Here is a 21,588-nt window from a genome sequence, read left to right as displayed (position 1 = left end):
TCAAACCTTTCCAGAACTCCAAACCTGGAAAATGTCATGACTACCTCTAAAACGTGCTCAGGAGGAAGTGATGATGAGAAGAGTTTGGTGGAGATTTGGGTGAAGCCGGTAGAACTTGAAAAGTCTGGGACCCTGCTAGTAAAGAACGCCATGCGAACACTGGAGGCAAAAATGGAGGCACTGTTCCTATTGTGCTCCAACATAGCTGGGGAGCAACGATTACTAAAAGAGGAACTGGTGGGCATAGCAACAATACTAAGGTACATAAAGGACATGCATTTCTTCGAAATTGGCCCCCAAATATCTACCAAGTTCATAAGGGCAAAGTCCTCCCCGAGACCTGAGGCAAACTTACAGGAAAAGGTATATGTGGTAGCTGAATCAGACAGTGGAGCGTTGGAGGCCATCTGTGCCGAACTGTCTTAGCTAAATACCCCAAATTTCCCCCCCCCCGTAAGATAAGAAGACTAAAGAGAAAGATAAATAAGAGGGGGGTTGTGCAGTGGGGAAACCAGAGCCAAAGCAATCAGGGGCGAATCAGATGAAGAAAAAACAGCCAAGCAAAAGAAGGGTCAGAGTGGAAATAAACAGGGAGGAAGGAGAGTCAAGGCAGGCGCAGCTCCATGGCCCAATAGATACATGGGTCACAGGACCTCAGGAAAAGATACCGAAGGTGGGAACAAGCATCAAGGGACAACCGTTCACTCGGGGAGGGTACCGGAGAACAGCAACCATTTAAGCCCAAAAAGGAATGCATCGCCTGCTCAGGGACTAACAGGGACAGCCATTATTGGGGCGAGTATTAAAGTGGCATCAAGTGAAAGGGACCAACCAAACAGGCGGAATGATCCAGCAGGAAAACCGCTACAACCATATCCAGCCTCAGGCTCTATCGGAGAAACGAATGACAAGCCCACCCAACGATGCTCCCAACTGGTGATCCCAGCTAAACAACTAACCTGGGCTGACCGGGTAAAACAACTAAGGCCCAGAGTTGATGCCCTGGGACCGGAAGAAATACCCTGCCTCGTGTGCTGACATAGTACATATCAAATTTATGGAAAAAAATACCACATCACAGATCCCGTTCTTAAATAGATCGTGGCTACTTGAACTGCTCCATATGATCCCGGATTTAGAATTGATCTCGTCAAAGGACATTATTAAATTGGAACTACCCAAATTTGACAGTACTGATAATTGGGTAGTGGCAACTTTTGTGTCATCCCTGGTGGTGGAACGTATTTGTAAAAATGCAAGGCCCCTAAGCCAGGTGGGCTTTGAAATGTTGGTTTTTCTCCCAAGTGTTGCAGGAGGCCCGGGGAAGAAAAATTCTCAATCCAGGGAACGCTGGAGCGGGCCCAGACGGAGAAGCTCTGCCTCAGAGCAGCAAGATTGCCCGGGAATTGGGCTTAGATCCCACAAGCCTTACAACGACGGGGTGAAGCGGTAACAACTAGTACCATGCACATTCTTTCCTGGAACTCTAGGGGCCACAGGTCTTTGTTAGCCAATACACTTAGCATGGAGATACTGATGAGTGTTGGATGTTTGCGCATACAGGAGACATGGCTATGTGATAGTTTTGACCCAGATGGCAATACATTAATATTCCGCCTGGGCGAGGTACCAGGGAAAGGAAAACCCAAAGGGGGTCTATGTATTGGCAGGAAAACAGCCACTAACCTCTCCGAGATCTGCTCTGGCCTGCCCCATTCCAACGCTTTAGCTGCCCAAATAAGGAGTATAAGGTAGGGTAGTACCCCAGCCCTACTGGCAACGTTGTATGACCCCCATCGGGAGGTATACGTAAGGCAGAAATAATTGATACCACTGTGGAGACGCTCAGGGGATGGGTATCACTTTTACAGATGGAATTATAATTCTAACTGGAGATTTCAATGTTATCTGTGGGTATGAATGTGTGGTGGATGGTGGCCCCCTTAGGAAAAGAGGGTTGAAGGGGAGGGCTAGGGAATGGCTGGAGGCATTGGTGGAATTTGAATGATTCCTACTAACCCTAGGGGAAGAGGTAAACAAGATGACTTGGACAAATGGGCCATATAGCAGTAGATTGATTTTATATTCACAAATAAGCACCTAGCAGAGTATAAATCAATACTGGTAAGGAGGGATACGGGGAGAAGTGATCATATGATGCTAATTATGAAGTGTTGCACTAAACTAGGGAATACCAGAGAAAGATTGAGCGGTAATCCGGAGGTGAACCCAGGGGGAAATAGACTACGATGGTCAGCGGGCAGGATTGAGCAGATCAACCGCTTGCTGAGAAACAGTGAGCTGTAATAAAGATTTAAGTAACATGTGCTCTCTGTTTGGCCAATTGAGCATAGATGCGTGGTTAAATTGAATGGCCCACAGAGTAAGAGGCGTCAATTCAATAGCACCATTGCAAAAAAAAAGCAAGAGCTAAACTCTGCTGCCTGAAAAATAACCAGGAATCATCTAGGGTCGGAGGAAGATAAGAAGAAAGAGTTAGACAAACTGAGGGCTTCTTATAAGAACTGGCTAAGGAATCGCAGGTTCTTGGAAAATGACATGGATTGGAGATATGTTAATAGGTTAAGCAGAATAAATGACACAAGGACATTTTGGCGCCGGCTGAGTGGGCTAGAAAAGAACCCTGAGAATTCATTAGACTTGGTAGGGGTGACCGGAACTATGTGATTATTGCGATGGCCGAAAAGGAACAAGTTACTTACCTGTAACTGTTGTTCTCCAGCATGGGTCTGGCATGGATTCACATGCTCATGAATATTCCCCGTCGTCAGGCTGGGAATCCTCGGTAAAGAAAAAACCAGTATCAGTTTCGTTTCTGATCAGTCTTTCGTAGTAGTAACCAATCACTGGTCTCTGCGTCATACTGACCACAGCCAATGACTGCCCTCTACCTAAGCCCCGCCTCTGGCAGCCATCTTCAGATTTGGAAGTACGTGAAGTGGCAGTATGACCAAGTGAAGAGCCGCAGAGGGGTAGGTGGGAGGGTTCGCATGTGAATCCATGCCAGACCCATGCTGGAGAACAACAGTTACAGGTAAGTAACTTGTTCCTTCTCCAGCATGGGGTCTGGCATGGATTCACATGCTCATGAATAAAGAATACATAGCAGTACACACATGCACAACCACGGGAGGTGGCAAAGGCTCAACATTAAGCATTACATCAAACTCAACATCAAGCAATCTTACCTCCTCACCAGGCTCACCTCAGGCGAACAGGTTGCGCAGCACTGCTTGGCCGACCCTGGACTCCTCCCTGGAATCCCGATCGACGCAGTAGAATTTCGTGAAGGTGTGCGTCGACCTCCACGTAGCAGCCCTGCATATGTCCAGCAGGGGCACACCAGAAAGGAACGCCGTGGTAGCTGCGATCGCTCTGGTGGAATGGGCTCTCGGACGGCCAGGCAGCGGTCGGTTTGCCAACCGATGACAGTACATGATACAGCCGGAGAGCCATCTGGAAATGGAAGCCTTCGAGAGAGCCTTCCCCTGATTGACAGGTCCAAAGTTCACAAAGAGTTGTGACGTCTTCCGAAAACACTTCGTGCGGTCCACGTAGAACTTCAGCGCTCTAGCCACATCAAGCGAGTGCAAAGTCCTCTCAGCCGGCGACGAAGGCGACGGGAAAAACAAAGGCAACACCAAGGGTTCGTTGAGGTGGAAGTCCGACGGCACCTTGGGCATGAAGGAGGGGTGCGTCCTGAGCACCACCCTCGTGTCGTGAAAAGTCAAGTATGGTGGCTTGCAAGATAGGGCCTGGATCTCTCCCACTCGTCGTGCGGAGGTGATGGCCACAAGAAACGCTGTTTTCCACGACAGGAACTTCAACGGGGCCGAGTGCAGAGGCTCCAACGGAGGTCCCATGAGCTTGGTCAGCACCACGTTGAGCTCCCACGCCGGGGCCGGAGCCTTCACCGGCGGGAACGATCTGAACAGTCCCTTCATGAACTCTTTCACCAGACGATGAGACCACAAGGACGTCCGCCCCGTGGTTCTGGTGTATCGGGAGATCGCAGCAAGATGAATCTTGATGGACGCGTGTGCCAGTCCAGCCTTGGCCAGCGTCAACAGGTACGGCAGCACTTGGGGAGCCGTAATTCTTAGAGGGTTAATCTTCTGTGTGTGGCACCAGACAGAGAACCTCTTCCATTTGTGTCCGTAGCATTTAAGAGTCGAGGACGCCCTGGCCTTTGCAAGAACCTCTCTGCAGTCGGCCGGTATGTCGTATCCTCCAAACTCTAGCGCTGCAGGAGCCAGGCCTGCAAGTTCAGCGACTTCGGGTCGTGGTGGAGGATGGCGCCTCCTTCCCTGGAGAGCAGATCCGCGTCCACTGGCAGCTTGATTGACGGGGACGCTGACAAGTCCAGAAGGTCCGGGAACCATATCTGCCTCGGCCACGCAGGTGCGACGAGGATCATCCTGCACCGTGACCTCTTGAGCTGGTTGATGAGCCGGATCAGCAGTGGCAGAGGAGGGAACGCGTATAGGAACAGGCCTTCCCATGCTCCTGGGCTGGCGAACCTCCGGCACTTGGAGTTGGTCGCCGTCGCGAACAGGTCGATCTGGGGTGTGCCCCACCGTCGGAAGAGGCGATCCACTAGATCCTGACGTAGTTCCCACTCGTGGCACGAGCGCAGCTCCCTGCTGAGTGAGTCGGCGATGGTGTTTTTTATCCCTGCCAGATGAAACGGCACCAGAAACATCCTTTGGGCGACGGCCCAATGCCACAGGTCCTGCGCCTCCTTGGACAGTGCTGGGGACCTGGTTCCGCCCTGTTTCCTGATGTAAAACATGGTGGTGGTGTTGTCGGTGAAGATCCTCACCACCTTGCCCTTGAGGGACGGAAGGAAGGACCTGAGGGCCCAAAACACTGCGCGGAGCTCCAGGACGTTGATATGGAGGGACTTCTCCGTCGGGAGCCAAAGACCTCTCGCGTGCAGATTTCCGGTGTGCGCTCCCCACCCTTCCAGGGAGGCATCCGTGGTCACTGTCTCCTGGTGGCCTGGGGTCTGGAAGTCCATGCCCGCCGTCAGATGCGCGCGAGTGCCCCACCACCGGATCGCTCGTCGGAAACTCTCGTCGAGTGTGATCCTCTCCTCGAAGTTGCCCGTCGTTTGGATCCAGCGCGCATCCAGGAACTCCTGCAACGGGCGCATCCGGAGCCTGCACATGGGAATGAGGTAGATGCAAGAAGACATCATTCCGAGGAGGGACTTGATGGACCTCACCTTGGCCGCGTCGGCAACCAACATCCGCTGTACCTTGCCCAGGATGGCCCTGGTCCTTTCCTCCGACGGGGAGGCCAGAAGGGACACTGTTTCGAGCTTCGCTCCCAGAAACAGTGCGACTTGCGCGGGTACCAGGTGGGACTTGGCGTAGTTCACGGAGAATCCCAGGTCCATGAGAAGTTGGACGGTCCTTGCCGTGTGCTCCACGGCGAGCTCCCTCGTCTTGGCTCGGATGAGCCAGTCGTCCAGGTAGGGGTAGACGTGGATCCCCTCTCGGCGCAGCTGCGCCGCCACTGGTGCAAGGCACGTGGTGAATACCCTGGGTGCCGACCGTAGACCGAAGGGAAGGGCTCTGAACTGATAGTGACGCCCTTGGACCACGAACCTGGGAAATTTTCGGTGCCCCTTTAGGATGGGAATATGGAAGTAGGCATCCTCCAAATCCAACGACGACAGGAAGTCGCCCTCCTCCAGCTGACCCAGGACGTGCTGGAGGGTGACAATCCGGAACTTCTGCGCCTTGATGAACTTGTTCAGCCGTCGTAGGTCTAGGATGGGGCGCCATCCTCCCGTCTTCTGCTTCACGAGGAAGTATCTTGAGTAAACTCCGGAGCCCCGAAGCCTCTTTGGGACGAGTTCGATGTCGCCCTTCCTGAGCATCGCCTTTACCTCCAGGAGAAGCTGAGGGACGTGAAGCTCTTTCCTGGCCACAGGAGGGACGCGCGGGCACCTTCTTTGAAACTCGAGCGCGTGACCTTGGGCTAGGGCGTCCAGCACCCAACGGTCGGTGGAGATGGACTCCCACACGCTGACGAAGCTCGCCAGCCGGCCTCCCACCGGGGTGCTTCGGTGGGGGCCCGACCCCACGGCCGGTTCAATCCTGCTTAGACGAGGCTTTGCCGCCTTGATCTCCTTGGCGACGACGGCGGGGTCCGCCTGACTTGCCTCGTCCCCTGTAAGCTTCCTGAGACGACGAACGGGCCGCTTGACGGTAGGTGGAAAATCCGCCGCCGGAACCTTTGGAGGCGCCCTTGCCTCCGCCGCTCCGAAAGGGCAGCCGCCGTTGCTGGAGAACCCCGAGAGCCCTGGCCGTCTCCGTGTCCGCTTTAATGGCTTGAAGGGAATCGTCCACTGTTTCCCCAAACAGGTTGTTCCCATCGAACGGCATGTCCAGGACTCTGGTCTGTACGTCTTGACGGAAGTCAGTAGCCTTGAGCCATCCACGCCGCCTAAGGCACACGCCGTTGCCCAACTGGCGAAATCCAGTGTTGGCGATGTCCGTCGCAATCGTGATGGCGTGGTCCGATGCCACCTCACCTTCCTGCAAGATCTCCAGGGCATCCGCCCTCTTGTCGTCCGGTAGGAAGTCCAGCAGGGGAGCCAGTTTGTACCACAGCTCCCTGTCGTAGCGGGCTACGATAGCTAAGGCGTTGGCCGCCTTAATCGTCGTCGCTGCAGACGAGATGACCCTGCGCCCCATCGTGTCCAATTTCTTTCCCTCGCCGTCCGGCGGGGAAGTCGACGTGGAGGCCGCACGCCCCCCGCTTTCTTCCTGGCCGCCGCGGAGACGACGGAGTCCGGGGTAGGCTGTGCCCGGAGGCACAAGGGGGCCGCGTCCAGGACCCGGTACTTCTTCTCGTACCGGTCTCTTCTAGCCGGCGTCGTGGATGGGTTCTTGAGGAGGGCAAGGCCCTCATCCCAAATATCGTCCAGCAGAGGTACCGCGAGGACCGTCTTCCTCTTGGCCTCGCGCCGCTGATAAAGGAAACCTTCCTTCTTCTTCTCCTCAGGGCAGAGCTGGAAGAGCTCGGATGCCCTGGCGATCATGGAGTGAAAAGATCCAATCTCGTCGGGCGGGGAAGCCCGGGTGGGAGGTGACGACGGCAGATCCTCGTTGTACACCTCGTCGTCCGTACCCGTCGCGGCCGTGTCAGTCCCCGTGTCATCCCCTCGAGTCGTGGACGGGGAGGAGGGCTGAACGGGGCGCGGCGGCTGAAAAGGAGGTGGAGGGTGAATCCTTCTTTTCTTAGGAGGGGGGCTGCCCGAAGGGCCTGGTTCCGGGTCCCCCGACGGGAGTGGCTCCTCCACTGGTAACGGCAGTCTCGTCCTTATCTCTGGGCATAAGGACTGTATAGCCAACAAAATGGCTGCCGAGTTGTCTTGCGGCGCTGGTAGAGGGGAGTCCGACGGGCGGTCAGGGGCCCCGTCGGTACCCTCGACGATGTCGTCGTCTCCTGCGTCGGGATCCCTCCCGACGGGCTGGTCTTCTTCCACGCCAACGCCGTGGCTTAAGACCTCGATCAGATCTTCCTCAGAGGTTGAGGCCGAATCCACGACGACCTCCTGCCTCCCCTTTTTCTTCTCCGTCAGAGGTTTCACGGGGGGTCCTGTCGATGGGCATAAAAGAGGACTCCCTCCGCGGTGGCAGGGAGACTCTGAGCCCCGAGGTCGCCACCACTGGTGTAGCCTCCACAGGCTGAGTCAGGGCCGCCGCGACTGTCTCGATAGAGGCCTTGGCCGGATGGATTAAGGCTTTCACCACCTTAGGTGCGCTCACCGCCTTCTCCTTGAGGGGGGGACACTGCCTCGCTCCCCCTCCGCCTTCGAGCTCGACCGGGGCCTCTCCAGGAGCTTCGCCGGGCGCTCGGCCTTCCTCTTACCCGACCCAGAGCGTTGGCTCGTGGTTGATGGTGCCGGGGAGGGTGCGCCCTGCCTGGCGCCCGTAGAGCCCGACCGTTCGGCGCTCCCGGTGCCAGCGGACTCGCGGTGCTAGGCCTTGTGTTGGACCCCCGTCGCCGGGGCGTCCTCGAAGGTCTTAGAAGACCGCTCAGATTTCTTCCTCTTCTTCTCGCCGGACGGGCTCTTCCCTTCTAGCCAGTTGGCGAGACGTTGATGGCGGTCCTTCATGGTCCGCTCCGACATGTTGCCGCAAAACGCACAGTCCTTCTCCACGTGCGTCTTGTCCTCATGTAGGCAGTAAAGACAAAAGGAGTGTTCGTCTTCCTTAAAGACATTCTGCAGCTGGCATCCAGGGCAGACCCTGAACAGCTTTCCGGGCGTCGAGCTTCCCTTCTCCTGGGCCATGACCGAGATGGGCCTGAGAAACTTCTGGAATCCTCCAAAAGCGTAGCTCGACGAAATCTTCACCCTTGAGGGGCGTAGACGAATCCGACACGGGTCCCCGTTGATCGGATGGAGAGTCGGTGGAGCTTGAGGCTCTTTTGACCGAAAAAACAAAGTTTTTGAGAAAAAACGTGAAAAAATAGCACTAACGCTCGAGAGCAATAGCACGAGGATCCCAACACATGAACGTGCGGTAAAAATCTGAAGATGGCTGCCAGAGGCGGGGCTTAGGTAGAGGGCAGTCATTGGCTGTGGTCAGTATGACGCAGAGACCAGTGATTGGTTACTACTACGAAAGACAGATCAGAAACGAAACTGATACTGGTTTTTTCTTTACCGAGGATTCCCAGCCTGACGACGGGGAATATTCATGAGCATGTGAATCCATGCCAGACCCCATGCTGGAGAATGGAGAGTTTAAAAAAAAAAAAAATTACACCACACATATTTGCGGGTGGAGACCCAAAGCAGCCCACCCACATTAATATGATATTCTATACCCCCCCACATATATATGTGGTGTAAGGGTGGGTAAAAAAATTAAAAGTCACCCGTTTCAGCCGTAGTAATTGTCTGGGTGACACTTTGGTACGATTCTGGGGAGACTGAGGATAATTGGGCTGGTTTTATAAAAATGAACCATAAGGGTGGGCAAGAGAGACCAGGGGAAGATATGCCCATGATAAACACATTAGTGGGTAGACATATAAAGGACACAGATCTAGAGGCATGTATTAACAAAACAAAGGCCTCTAGGGCGGTTGGGCCGGATGGTCTATCAAATCTGGTGCTGAAGGCCGATGTGGTGCTGTGGGCACATATCTTACAGTATCTGTTTATACATATATGTGAGAGAGGAACGATCCCAAGAATTTGGAATACTGCAATCTTAATTCCAGTTCATATAAAATTGCCCCGGGTTATGCCAGCTAGTTATAGATTATTGGCCATGTTAGACTGTAGTTCGAAAATCTTTGCTAACATCCTATTAGAATTACTCACGGCCTGGGTGGAAGAGAAGGGACTACTCCATTATCAACAAACAGGGTTTAGGAAGGGGTGTGCCATTACCCACTCAATTTGGTCTCTGTTGACATTAATGTCGGGGACACACGCCTATCACGAGACATCCCTCTATATTTGCTTTGAGGACTTCTCATCCGCATTCAATAGTCTGGATAGGGGTAACCTTTGGGAGATGTTGGAAAATTGGCAGATAGATCTGTCTCTGCTGTATTTTATTAAAGCACTTTACAGTGGAACTGAGGTTAGAATCAGACTGTCTCAGGAGGGAGATCTATCAGCGCCATTCTCTACGGGTAAAGGATTGAAACAGGGGTGCTCCTTGGGCGCCTGATGTTCAATTTGTACATCTCCCAGTTAGCCCACAGGCTGAAGGAGGAGCCTAATATCACCCCACAATATGGGAAAGAGTCCCTGCTGTGCATGTCCTATGCGGATGATATTATTTTCGACCGCACCAAGATAGGCCTCCAGAGATCATCACACGTGCTACATAGTTTTGCCATCAATCTTGGTCTCAGCCCAAACACAAATAAGACCAGAATTATGGTATGCGGAAAGGAGTCACGCTCAAAGGACATTACAAGTTGGTGGCTGGGAGGAGTGATGTTGGAAAGAGTGATGGAATATAGATACCTTGGTATCCTAATTAGGCCTCACATCTTAAGTACCCAGTTGGTGGAAGACATTACCCATAAAGTTTAGCACAAGTGGCTTACCCTGAAAAAAAATACTGATAACCAGGGGGGGAGGTGTATTGAAGCTACAATAGTGGCGCACAAGACATCGATTGTGCCTTAGAGGTCTTCCTGGGGAGACTGGTATACCCTCTTAGTAAGTTAGAGGGGAAGATTTTCAGTTCAATTTTGAACCTCCCGCCTGCCACCCCAGTGGAGGCAATTAGGTTTGAGATTAGGCTGCCTTTCCTAGCAACATCTTGGGCTTTGGCAACCTGTATCCTATGGGCAAATATCCATTATGCACTAGAGAGAAAGGAGTCATTAATTGGCCATACAGTCCAAACACACACAGAGATTATCAAAGAGTATCTTGTTTGGTAAGCCAGTGATAAATGTTAAAGGGTATCGGGGGGAAATAGGGGTGTCCACAATACGGGACACGTGGCTTGAATTTAATCTGGCTAAGATCCCAGAGAAAGCACAAACATATGACGCGGAACAGGTATTAACTCATTTGGGGTCCCTCTGGAAATTTGAGATATACTCCCATCAGGAATTCACATTGAGGGCGCCAAAGTCATATCTGGACAAATGCAGAGCACCGTCCCTGATTAGATTTATTCTCTCAGCAAGGTTACATACCCTTCCAGTATTAGAGGCGACGGGGCCTGTGTGGGAATGGAATACAAAGATAGGACCTGTAGATTATGCTGGAAACATATTGAAACAGCACAACATATTCTAACACAATGTAAAACATTAGATGCTGTATATGCGAGAGCCTATACACTGACCGCATCAGATGAAGGGTGGAGTAAAATCTTTGCGGCAGAGTCATTGGTGGTATCTGCAGCAGCCCCTGCATTTATGGAAAATCGCAGCCAGTAGATTATTGACCACTGGGAAAAGACCTGAATGAAATGAGTACCTGAAAACCTACCCCCACCGCACATGTCACATTAACTATATAATATTTAATCAATTTTAAAATGAGGGGAATAGTGAACTGATAGGGCGATACTGTGCTATACTGTTTTAAATGTTAAGTGTATTATAACTTAGATTGTGATTTTATTGTGTACCCATTTAATTAGCAAATGTTTTATATGTTTGATGTTGTTTGGTATTTTATTTGTTAGTGCAAAAGTTAATTTTTGAATAATGACACTTTAAATAAAAAATTTAAAAATACAAATAAATTGAAAACACTATATTTTTTGTACTTTATCCTGGCTTATAGAATACAGAGATATCAAGGCAGTGTTGGGGAAGGGAAGCTTGCTGCTTGTAATTATTCATTAGAAGCTGATACAACCTATATTGCCAGAGCCAATAGGAAGAAGAGAGAAGTGTATCCTAAAGGCAATTGTGGGTTGTCATTGTTGCAAACATACAAGATTGGCAAAAAGGCTGCCCCTCTGAAAAGGGAATATTCAGAATAGAATACAGAGATATCAAGGCAATGTTGGGGAAATGAAGCTTGCTGCTTGTAATTATTCATTAGAAGCTGATACAACCTATATTGCCAGAGCCAATAGGAAGAAGAGAGAAGTGTATCCTAAAGGCAATTGTGGGTTGTCATTGTTGCAAACATACAAGATTGGCAAAAAGGCTGCCCCTCTGAAAAGGGAATATTCAGAATAGAATACATAGATATCAAGGCAATGTTGGGGAAATGAAGCTTGCTGCTTGTAATTATTCATTAGAAGCTGATACAACCTATATTGCCAGAGCCAATAGGAAGAAGAGAGAAGTGTATCCTAAAGGCAATTGTGGGTTGTCATTGTTGCAAACATACAAGATTGACAACAAGGCTGCCCCTCTGAAAAGGGAATATTCAGAAGAAGAGTGCATTGCTTACTTGAAGGTTTTTGAAGTGCCATAAAGTAATTCTTGTCATATCTGCAAAACTGTTTAAAGACACAAAGTACTGAAGCTGTGGTGGTGGTTTGGTTGTCAGGAGATTTAATACTTCAGTAGTGCAATTGAGGTGGAATACTATGAGCCAGAGGAGTAGACCCTCATGGTGAATCTTGTAGAAGTACTTGAAACTGAGAGTTGCTTAGATGAAAGTAGAAGTGCTGTGAAGTCATCCTGAGAAAGATCTAAACTGTTATTTCTAATATCATAAAAAAGACTTAAGTGTTAACCAGAAGATGTGTTATTTCATTAACATTACCAGAAGTTGTGTCCATTTGAATCTAAAAATTAACTGTGGCGTTTCTTTTTTGACATGTATAAGTTGTGGCAAAGCATCTTGGCTGGAAATAACACTGATGGTATTTGATGACATGGAAAGTCTTTATTCCTGCAAGAGGATAAGTTGTTTCTGGTGTTTAAACTTTGGTTAACAAAACTAGTTTTTGACCCATTGAAGGAACCAAGAACTGAATTGAGACTTCATTACAAATCTGGATTTCCTTGTTTCTTTTTGTTGAATAGTAGAACTGAAGTTACCTTGATTTTTTTATTTATTGTGCATTTGTAAGGCGCTTCTATACATCAAGTAAATTGTGTTTCAACGCGCCCACCAGGCAAGGGGAGGGAACAAGGGAATAAAAGGCAAATATAACAATGAAAGAGGGAGGCAGTCCTACTAGGCCTTGTGAACATTCAGAACGTGCAAGTGCCCCAGGTTACCAAGAAAGACTGTGAATATCATTGTTGATGTCATTATGAATTGCCATATATTTCTTTATGTATTTGATGTTTAAGTGTGAGGGGCAGATATCCTGTGTTAGTCTGGTTTCCTTTCGTTTTGTTAGGCAGGGAAATCCTCATCTGAGTAGGGATAGCGAGGCATTTGATTAAACATATACTTTAATACAATGGTAAAGTTTGAGAAATCATTTAAATGTTATCTGCCTCACATTTCAGACCCCTCACATTATTCACAGCATTTCTGGTGTCAGGTGTTTGCCAATTTTCAGAAAAATCATTGTAGAGCTGTCTGGACATGTAACACAGGCTCTTTAGGAGGGCCTTTATTCGGGATGTCTGTTTGGTGAGCTATGTTCTTTGCTGGACACCCCAAACACAAATATTTTATCACCCTGTTCATAACAGTTCTATATGCCGAATTTGGGTGAGCATTCACATCAGAAGTATCTAATTCCCCCTCAGGGGCATATCTAGACCACTGGCATCTTTAAATTAAGCAGCCAGATCCTCCAGACAAGATGGATCAGAGAGGCAAGAAGCAGTAAGTTGGAACACGGACAAGAAGAGGGAGGGGTGGACGCTTGGAAGCAGTTGATTGCAGATTTGGCCACTTCTGCACAGGGCACTAACGACTCTGAGAATATTGCTGTACAAGAGGGTACTGATACCAGGGTGGTCGAATAAAGGAGGGAGGTGGAATTATTTTGTGTGATGTAGACCAGGGTAGGGGGGGCGCTCTGGGGGTAAGAGAGGAGTAGACGGCCTGGAATTGAAATGTAATGCACTGTATATCTTTATGCAAGTCTGTAAGTTGCTATGGTTATATAAAAAATACAAATTGTTTTTAAAAAATTACAAAAAAAGATGGATCAGGGATCAATTCCTCTAGAACATACGGTGTTCCAAAGCGTTCATACCTAAAAGGTATAACATCGTCATCTTCTTTCTCTTCCTCAAAGATGGATCCAAAGAACCTGAAAAAATCCCTTTTAACTGAGTTTTAAAAACGTAATTGAATCTGAGGCTGATGTCGAAAGGCCCATTAATGTCGACTCCTTCTCAAAGAAGTCTTTGAAGCCTTTGGTCCCAGTGGTCGACAACGCTACCCGAGATGACATCCCTGAGGTCATCCGACTGGGGGTCAAAGCCTTAGATGATTCCATGCCGGCCTTGGAATATGATGTGAGAACAGTAGCCTTCTTTGGCTTTATCGAGGGACCAGGAGGGGTCCCCTTCCTAAACACATCCATCATCTTTTGACTGAAATTTTCCCATTCAGCCCGTTTGGGCCGTTTTGTTGGGAAAACGCACCTGACGCTTGTTGGGTATGGAGTTTGAGGGTGAGGAACGATGGTGTAGTTTCTTCGACTTCTTTCATGATAACGAAGACTAAGAGTGATGGGAATAGCTCGGAGTTCCCAACCTCTAAGCATGTTTGGAGCGTTTATTGGGCCTTTCTGGAGACTTGTCTCCGGTAGAGCTCCTACCTTCAGAAGATTTTCTCTTCAAAGGAGTAGATGATGGGGACATAGAAACGGACCAACCTAGGGTGAGTTTCAACCTCCTCTATTTTAAGGCCTTGCTGGTCATTGACTGGCAGGAGCCGCAATCTTCATGCTCCTTGCAGAGGCACCACTGTCAGATTTTGTATGGATCTGTGATTGACATCTTCGAGTCACAATCCACACATCTCGTAAACCCTGTTTTCGGTTTAGACATTATTGAGAAATTCAATAAGAAATATGAAGTCGAATCGTTGAGGTGAGTCGAACCGTTCAGAGTTTGTAAAAATGTTACTGAGGCAACAGGCGCAATGTGTACTATTTCTACTCTCATCGATGTCACGTCCGGATGAGGGAATGGTACCCGAAGGACATCAACTCGATGCCACGCAGTACCCTCTACTATGAAATATTTTTCAGAGTCTGCAAATATGAAATTCCGACACCACTTTGGGTAGAAACTTTGGGTCTGACCTTCAGAGACACTTTCTCTTTGAAGAATTTAATGAAAAATTACTTGCACAAAAGTGCTTAGAATTCACTAACACATCTAGCTGACATGATGGCCATCAAGAAGCTGTTTTTAATGTGTGTAACCGGATAGGTAATTATTGCAACATCTCAAAGGGAGACGCCATCATAAATGAGAGAACTAAGTTCAGATCTCAAGCTGGGAGGACAAATGGTGTTGTAGGTCAATTATTTGCATGACCCTTTAAAAACCAGGCCGCAGCAGAGATATAGAAAAGTTAGCCAGATCAGAGGCAGTCAAAAAGCCCTTAACTGTACCCATTTGCAAACCCGACCCAGCTATAAGACTTCCATGACTGTGGCAGTGATACATTGCACTGGGTGTGCGCCTCCGTCCTTAAACCATGCCTCAAACATACTCTATCAGCATGCATAGATAGATCTGGTGGAAGTTTTGCAAGGAGCCAGCAGCATCTTCAAAACCTCATCATTCAGTTCCCGATCTTTATGCTGAAACCTCTCAAGAGCCATGCATGTAGATTGAGAGATCCTGGATTCGGTTGGAGCATCTGACCTTCTGACTAGGACAAGTGGTCTAGCCTCAGGGAAAGCTAATGAGTTGGACAAATGGCCAACTCCAGAAGGTCCAGGTACCACACTCTCCTCACTCAATCCGGGGCAATTAAGATCAGGTTAGACCAAAACCTCCTCAACCTCTTGAGAACCCATGAGATGACTGAGATCAGCAGAAATGTGGAGGTTGAAGACCCACTCCACCAATAATGTGTCCCCCAATGGCCACCTGAGGGGAAATTCCCTTGAGCAGTGTTAGGCAGAATCCTGTGCAGTGCCCTTAGGGACCACCACACCTGATTAAGACCACAGGTGGCAATACAAGTTTTACCTTTGGTACAAGCCCGTACTATTAAGTTATAGTGGTAGCAGTAGCAGAGCAGCCAGGCTTATCTCAAGAGTATATGAGCAGTAGCAGAGATTACACAAAGGGACCACAATTACTTTGACTCAAGCAAACACTGATTCAAGGTTTCAGGTAAAAAATATAAGTACATTTATTTTTAAACTATCAGTTATAAACACAACACCTCTATTAAACTTTAAACAAAACCACACGTTAAATATACTACAACTAACCAATTCAATTTGTACAGTAAGTCTCAAGGTAAGTACCCTGTGTTTGAATGAACCGGTGTTATGAACAAAACACGATACCGCGGATACGGTTGCAATCACTTTTTGACCGTTTGGTCTACTAAATAAACACGTATCCGTGACATGAAATGCTACCGAGGCAAAAACACACTTAGCACCTGAGATACCCAGAGGGAGTTGGGGGCAAAAATCACAGGCAATATTTAGGTTAGACAGACAGTATCGAGAAACACTCAGAAACAGGAGTTCAAAAGTCAAAGGGTCGGAGCCAGGTTTAGGTGACACTGGAGGCCTGTGCCGAAGATCACACCGTTAGTTCACGATTCCGTGTAGCCAAAAAGTACTTGAATATTGTCAATGTTCGGAAGCAAAAGTTATAAGAAGGAGGGAAGACAAGGACGAGCCTTGGGGATGAAGAAAAGGGATTCACCCAGTTTCCTCGAGTAGAACACAGTACCTTATTCCCACGATGCAGCTGGTGCCCTGGCAGTTGTTCCTGTTGGTTTCCCGCAGACCCACGATTCCTGGAGCTTCGTTGTTAAGGAGGACGTCTGAAGGGGGTCTGCACCACACAGGGATGAAGCCGGCAGCAGCGACAACGCAAAGGTGTGTTCCTCAAAAACAGGAGAGCCTCAGAAGGTGGCTATCCGGACCACTAGAGCAGTGTGCAGAGATTTCGACCATGGCGGAGATCTCTGGCTGAAGAAGATGAGCTGGTTATCCCCACCAGGCTCAAGGGAAGAAGACTCCGGGCTGGATCTTCTCTTAGTCGTTGAAGGGAAGATAGTTCAGGACTGCAGCAGGGCTTCGCTGGGACGGGCTAGTTGCAGCAGCCGTCGTTCTCTCCACTTCTCTTCGGTTCCTTGTAGTTCCAGAGGCGACTCAGACTTCAAGAGACCTGCCTTTTATGCGCAAAAACCCCCATTCACACAGCCTGGCTGTCAATCACGCAGCAGGGGGTTGTCCAGCCGGGACAACCACCTCAGCCAATCATGGTAAAGTGTGACTTGGGTTTCCTAGGATACCCTGTGTAGGGGGTGACTACACCCCTTCCCCACATTCAGTCTATCTAGACACCCAGGTGCCAAGAGGAGGGCTTCTCTGCAGAAGCCCGGGAAAAGACGGTGAACAAAGAAGGCGAACCTAGTTTGCCGCGCAAAGTAAAACACAAGAAGGACTTTAACAAAAAGAAATGGTGAATAAACCCAACCGGAGCCAAAAGAAAGACAATTTGGTCAAGCGGGTTTATGTTCGAGGCTAATATAATAGCCAAGAACAGTACCACGTTTATCTAATATAATCGCGGTAGAAATGTTAGGGTAGAAACCACTGCCACCAGCCAAGTCTAAATGTTAAAAGAGCAAAACAATGCTCAGGGAGGTACAGACAGAAAAGGGGTACAGATTAGCCCTTTGCAGTACTCCATGTAAGATGGGGTGTACTGGGTCTGTGGTAAAAATGACTATATAAAGTAAATGGCAACTTTACCTTTCACTGGGGGACAGTAGTCAGCCCCAGCGAAATGGAGTCAGAGGGAAGTCTAAAAGACAACCCTGGGTTACTACACTAAAGGTGCTGTGTAACCCATACAAGAACAGGGGCACTTGGAGTGGTGTGCTCCACTGCCCAAGATCACACAATGAGTAACAACACATAGGCCAAAACACATGTAAGAGTGGAAAAAGGATGTACACTCTTACCAGGTGGAAAAAATAAACTCCAGAAATCCAGCAAAGCTGCTGGGGGACTCACTAGGTGAGGGAAATTAGCCCTAGATGGAGAATTCTCCCTAAAAAGCAGAACTGCTTGCATTTCAAATTGTCTTTCTTCACAAATGGCTCCACTGGCAGGGTTCCCAAACTGAAAAGATATTCACAATGACCACTGGCAGATCTCCCATTCATGAGAGACCATGCTCTGCCTGCTCAGAGTGTCAGTCAACCCATTCTCTGTCCCTGCCAGATGAGCTGCAGTGTTTGAGATCTAGTTCTCTAGCAACTAGAACCAAAGATGCATGGATTCCCTGCTCAGGGGCAATGAACGCACAGCCCCCTGCTTGTTGGGGTAGTGCCTGGTCACTGTGTTGACCATCTGAATCAGGACATTTTTCCCCCAGAGGGAAGGCGCAAAAGCTGTCAGGACTAACCGAACTAGGGCAGGGTGTCCACAGTACAAAAATACACCTGGGGGTGGTGCACCGATGGAGAATCACATGGGGAAGGAATCCCCATATGGGATTGGGGACGACCATCACCAGAGAACCCGGTATCACCACGCTTTAATACATTCAAACCCTTTTACAGCACTAAATCTTCCTTCCCCCTTCCAGGATAGAGACAATATATTAGGTTGTCAAATCGCCAACCAAACCTATGCAACAACAATGAAACCCCAGAAAGTACAAAGTATCAGGCATGTATGTATAAGGCTGACACTAAGGAGATGATAGAGAGTCCAAGGATCACTCGCAAGAAGCAGAGTTGGCGGTCTAGCTTCCTAATGCCAGTTATTGACCCAAAGCAGTATATGAATCACACACAGGAGTTTGAAGGGAGTTCAAGCTCAAACTCAGGTGCAGCTGGGACACGAGAGAGAAAGACGTCGGCTGGAGAGAAACAGCTGGAGCCGTGCATGGGAGCAGCTGAAGCAAACGAGAACCCAAACCGGAGGAAAGAGAGAACCTGAGTGTTGTCCATTAAGAGAGGACTAATCAGGTTGCTGCCAGAATTCTCTCTGCCTCCCCGGGTCCGGCGAAGCGAGGAAGAGTCAGAACATACAACTGGGGAAAGGCATCAGAGTGTAGCTCCACTGCATACCCCGCCGGATGCCCAAATGCAACCAGAGACTTCAGAAGAGACACAGCTGCCTGGGAACCACCGGTACCACAGAGAAGGAAGCAAACAGGTACGTGGGTTGCCCAGGAGCTGATAGAGGTCCGGGGAAGCAACAGAATGAGCTCAGGAACTGGAAAAGGAGGGTATGGGAGCCTGAAGCAAATGTGACATTTGTATACTTGGCAGGAGAGTGTACCAAGCTGATGTAAGGCAACAGTGTGAGTCTCGGACCTGCACCCACGAATAAGAGGGTCTGGGACCCTGATGAAAGAGAGGGTCTGGGACCCTAAAGCAAAGAAGAGACAGTTGTATATTTGGCAGGAGAGTGAACCAAGCAGATACAATGCAACAGTGCTAGTCTGGGACCCGCACCCAAGAATAAGAGGTACAGGGATCCTGTTGAAAGAGGGGGGTCTGTGAATCTGAAGCAAACCAGAGAGAGTTGTATACTTGGCAGGAGAGTGAACCAAGCGGATACAACACAAAAGTGCTAGTCTGGCACCTGCACTGATATGAAAAACAAAAGCTTTAAGCGAAGAGGGTCTAGGACCCTGTGAGAGAAAAAGAAAAAGCCCAGGAGAGACCACTTGCTTGGCAGTGGAGTGAGTCAGGTCGTGTAAAGTATTGCAAGTCTGAGGCTTGCACCAACATGAGCGATTGAGACGAGAACTGTAAAAACCCTAAGTGTGATAAAAGGAGCCCTCACTTCCTGAGATTCAACCGCTTGCTTCGCTTGCAGTGCTCCTGATCCGAACCAGTCAGGTCTTCATTAGCTCTTTGTTGGAGGATTGAGTTTTGACTCAAATGAACATTCGTTGGAGTCTGCGTTCGCTAAATACGGCGAAGTATGAGATGCTGTCATTGTGAAATAATTTGAGACTGGGAGGTCCTGAGGGTTTGGCTTTGTTACATTCAGGAATCCGAGTGACGCCAAAGAAGCTTTGCATGCAATGAATGGAGAGAGTCTTGATGGGCGCCAAATCAGAGTAGACCTCGCTGTCAAATCTTCAGGTGATGGACATGGTGATGGTGGAGGAGAATACAGAGGAGGCTCCAGAGGTGGGCGTGGATATTCCAGAGGTGGCAGTGACAGTTATGGAAGAAGTGGAGGATATGGTAGCGGCTCCAGAGACTATTATGGCGGCAGGAGTGGTGGTTATGATCGGTCAGGAGGATCTTATTATAACAACTTAACGACCCTGATGTCAAGATCATCTTTACGATAGCTGTATTTTGTTTTCTTAGTGCACCCAAATGTTTGCACTGTTATTCAGTCTGATTGTCAAAAAGCAAAATACTCAGTCCTCCACAAGAGCATTTGATGTGATAAGCCTTACGTTAATATCATCAGAGCAATGTTTACTATTCAATGGAAACCAAGCAAGCTATGGAATCATATGAAACAAGTGCATTATTGACTTCAACAACATGGTTTACAACATTCCTTTACTGTAGCAAGGTATAGCCTTGGAAAGTGTACATAAGAATCTCCATGGAATCTCCATGGTATACCGACCTGACAGAACTAAAGAGAACACATTTTTTTACTGTAAAGTAACTACTCTGTTGAAGCTCTCCATGAAAGGTTCTTATTGCCTTTATTTTACTGGAATACATGCATATTCAATGTTCAAGTGGTTAAGGAATAATTGTATCCAATTCTTTGGCTTTTTGAAGCCTAATACAAACTGACAAATGTAACTTTATCATCAAACATTTTGTGAACAGATACAGCTCAAGTTACACTCATATTTGTTTCTGTTTTAACAATATCTTCTTATTTTTGCGATAATTAACCTCGTTAATGATTGGTTTGTAAAATGTTTTCATTTTATTATACAAATAATAAAGAAGTTTAAACAAAAATAAAAAAATTACATGCATTGATGGATTGGCTGTGGGTTCCATGTGGCCCTTGCGTGTCCCTTCTCCCTGCATGCACGTCCCTAATTTACATGAGGGATTTATGTACGGGTAGGTTCAGAATGCAAGTAGCACTTTGCATCTCACTCTCTGTGGCTACAAGGCTTTGCTAATTTGTTTCTCAAAATCACTAAAGTCTATTGAGCAGTTTCAGACTGTTTATTAAGCTTTCCTAGTAGCGAAACATCCTTCAGCAGGCATTCAGGTCTGCGATTACACATTTTGTAAAGGATTTAAGCATCAACATGGTTGTATATTCTGAATGGGACCATTGCCTATGAGCCATTTTCTTTTATAAGTGATATCTGGAGATTTCTATGCCCCTGCACGCATGGTCCTGTCATGTCACGTGTGCAAACGGCTCACACTTAACGATCCAGCATAGCTATTGGCGGGTCTATTCGTGTTGGCATCTGCTTACCCCTCCTTTCCGCCGGAGCCCAGTGTCACACACAGCGGGATACTGATGGTGGCGGGATCACCGCAATTCTTCCAGCACGGCCATTTCCCCCTCAGTTGCCATGGGAACGGTCGCACTTCCTCAGCCTCGCCTATGCTCAGCAACGTTAGCACGTCCTAAACGCTGCAGCCTCATTTCTCGTTGCCATGGTTTCCAGCACACTGTTGCTGCCTCGCTTGGATTCCATTCTCAGTATAAAGGCACACTTGGCACTAACAACTACGCGTCTCAACGTCCCTCAGTACCCTAGTTGTGCTGGCGATTGGCTTTCTGTCTCTCAGCTTGTCTGAGTCCTTTTAACCCTGCCAGTTCCTGTCTTGACACTCTGTGCCTTTTTCCTTCCTCTGTCAGTCTTGCCCTTTTCTCCCTTGCCTTGCCCTTCCCTTCTGGGTTGGTTCAGTCTGACTCTCTCGACCTTATCCTGTTTCACCTTACTTACCTTGTTACCAGCCTCCCGGTTCAGTGCTTGCACTGCCCTGCCACCACGCTAATA

The 21,588-nt window shown here is 48.5% G+C and overlaps 1 protein-coding gene and 1 pseudogene across 1 annotated transcript in view; one reads left to right on the top strand and one right to left on the bottom strand.

Moving 5' to 3' along the window:
* CC2D1B (coiled-coil and C2 domain containing 1B) overlaps positions 1–21,588 on the bottom strand; it is a 2,515,186-nt gene that overhangs the window by 386,764 nt on the left and 2,106,834 nt on the right. The window lies entirely within an intron of this gene.
* Positions 640–19,938, top strand: LOC138523034 (cold-inducible RNA-binding protein B-like; annotated as a pseudogene).

Source organism: Ambystoma mexicanum, chromosome 1q (assembly GCF_040938575.1).
Source record: "Ambystoma mexicanum isolate Mex_15411 chromosome 1q, UKY_AmexF1_1, whole genome shotgun sequence".
Classification (NCBI taxonomy): Eukaryota; Metazoa; Chordata; class Amphibia; order Caudata; family Ambystomatidae; genus Ambystoma; species Ambystoma mexicanum.
This window is presented reverse-complemented; position numbering and strand designations above follow the sequence as displayed.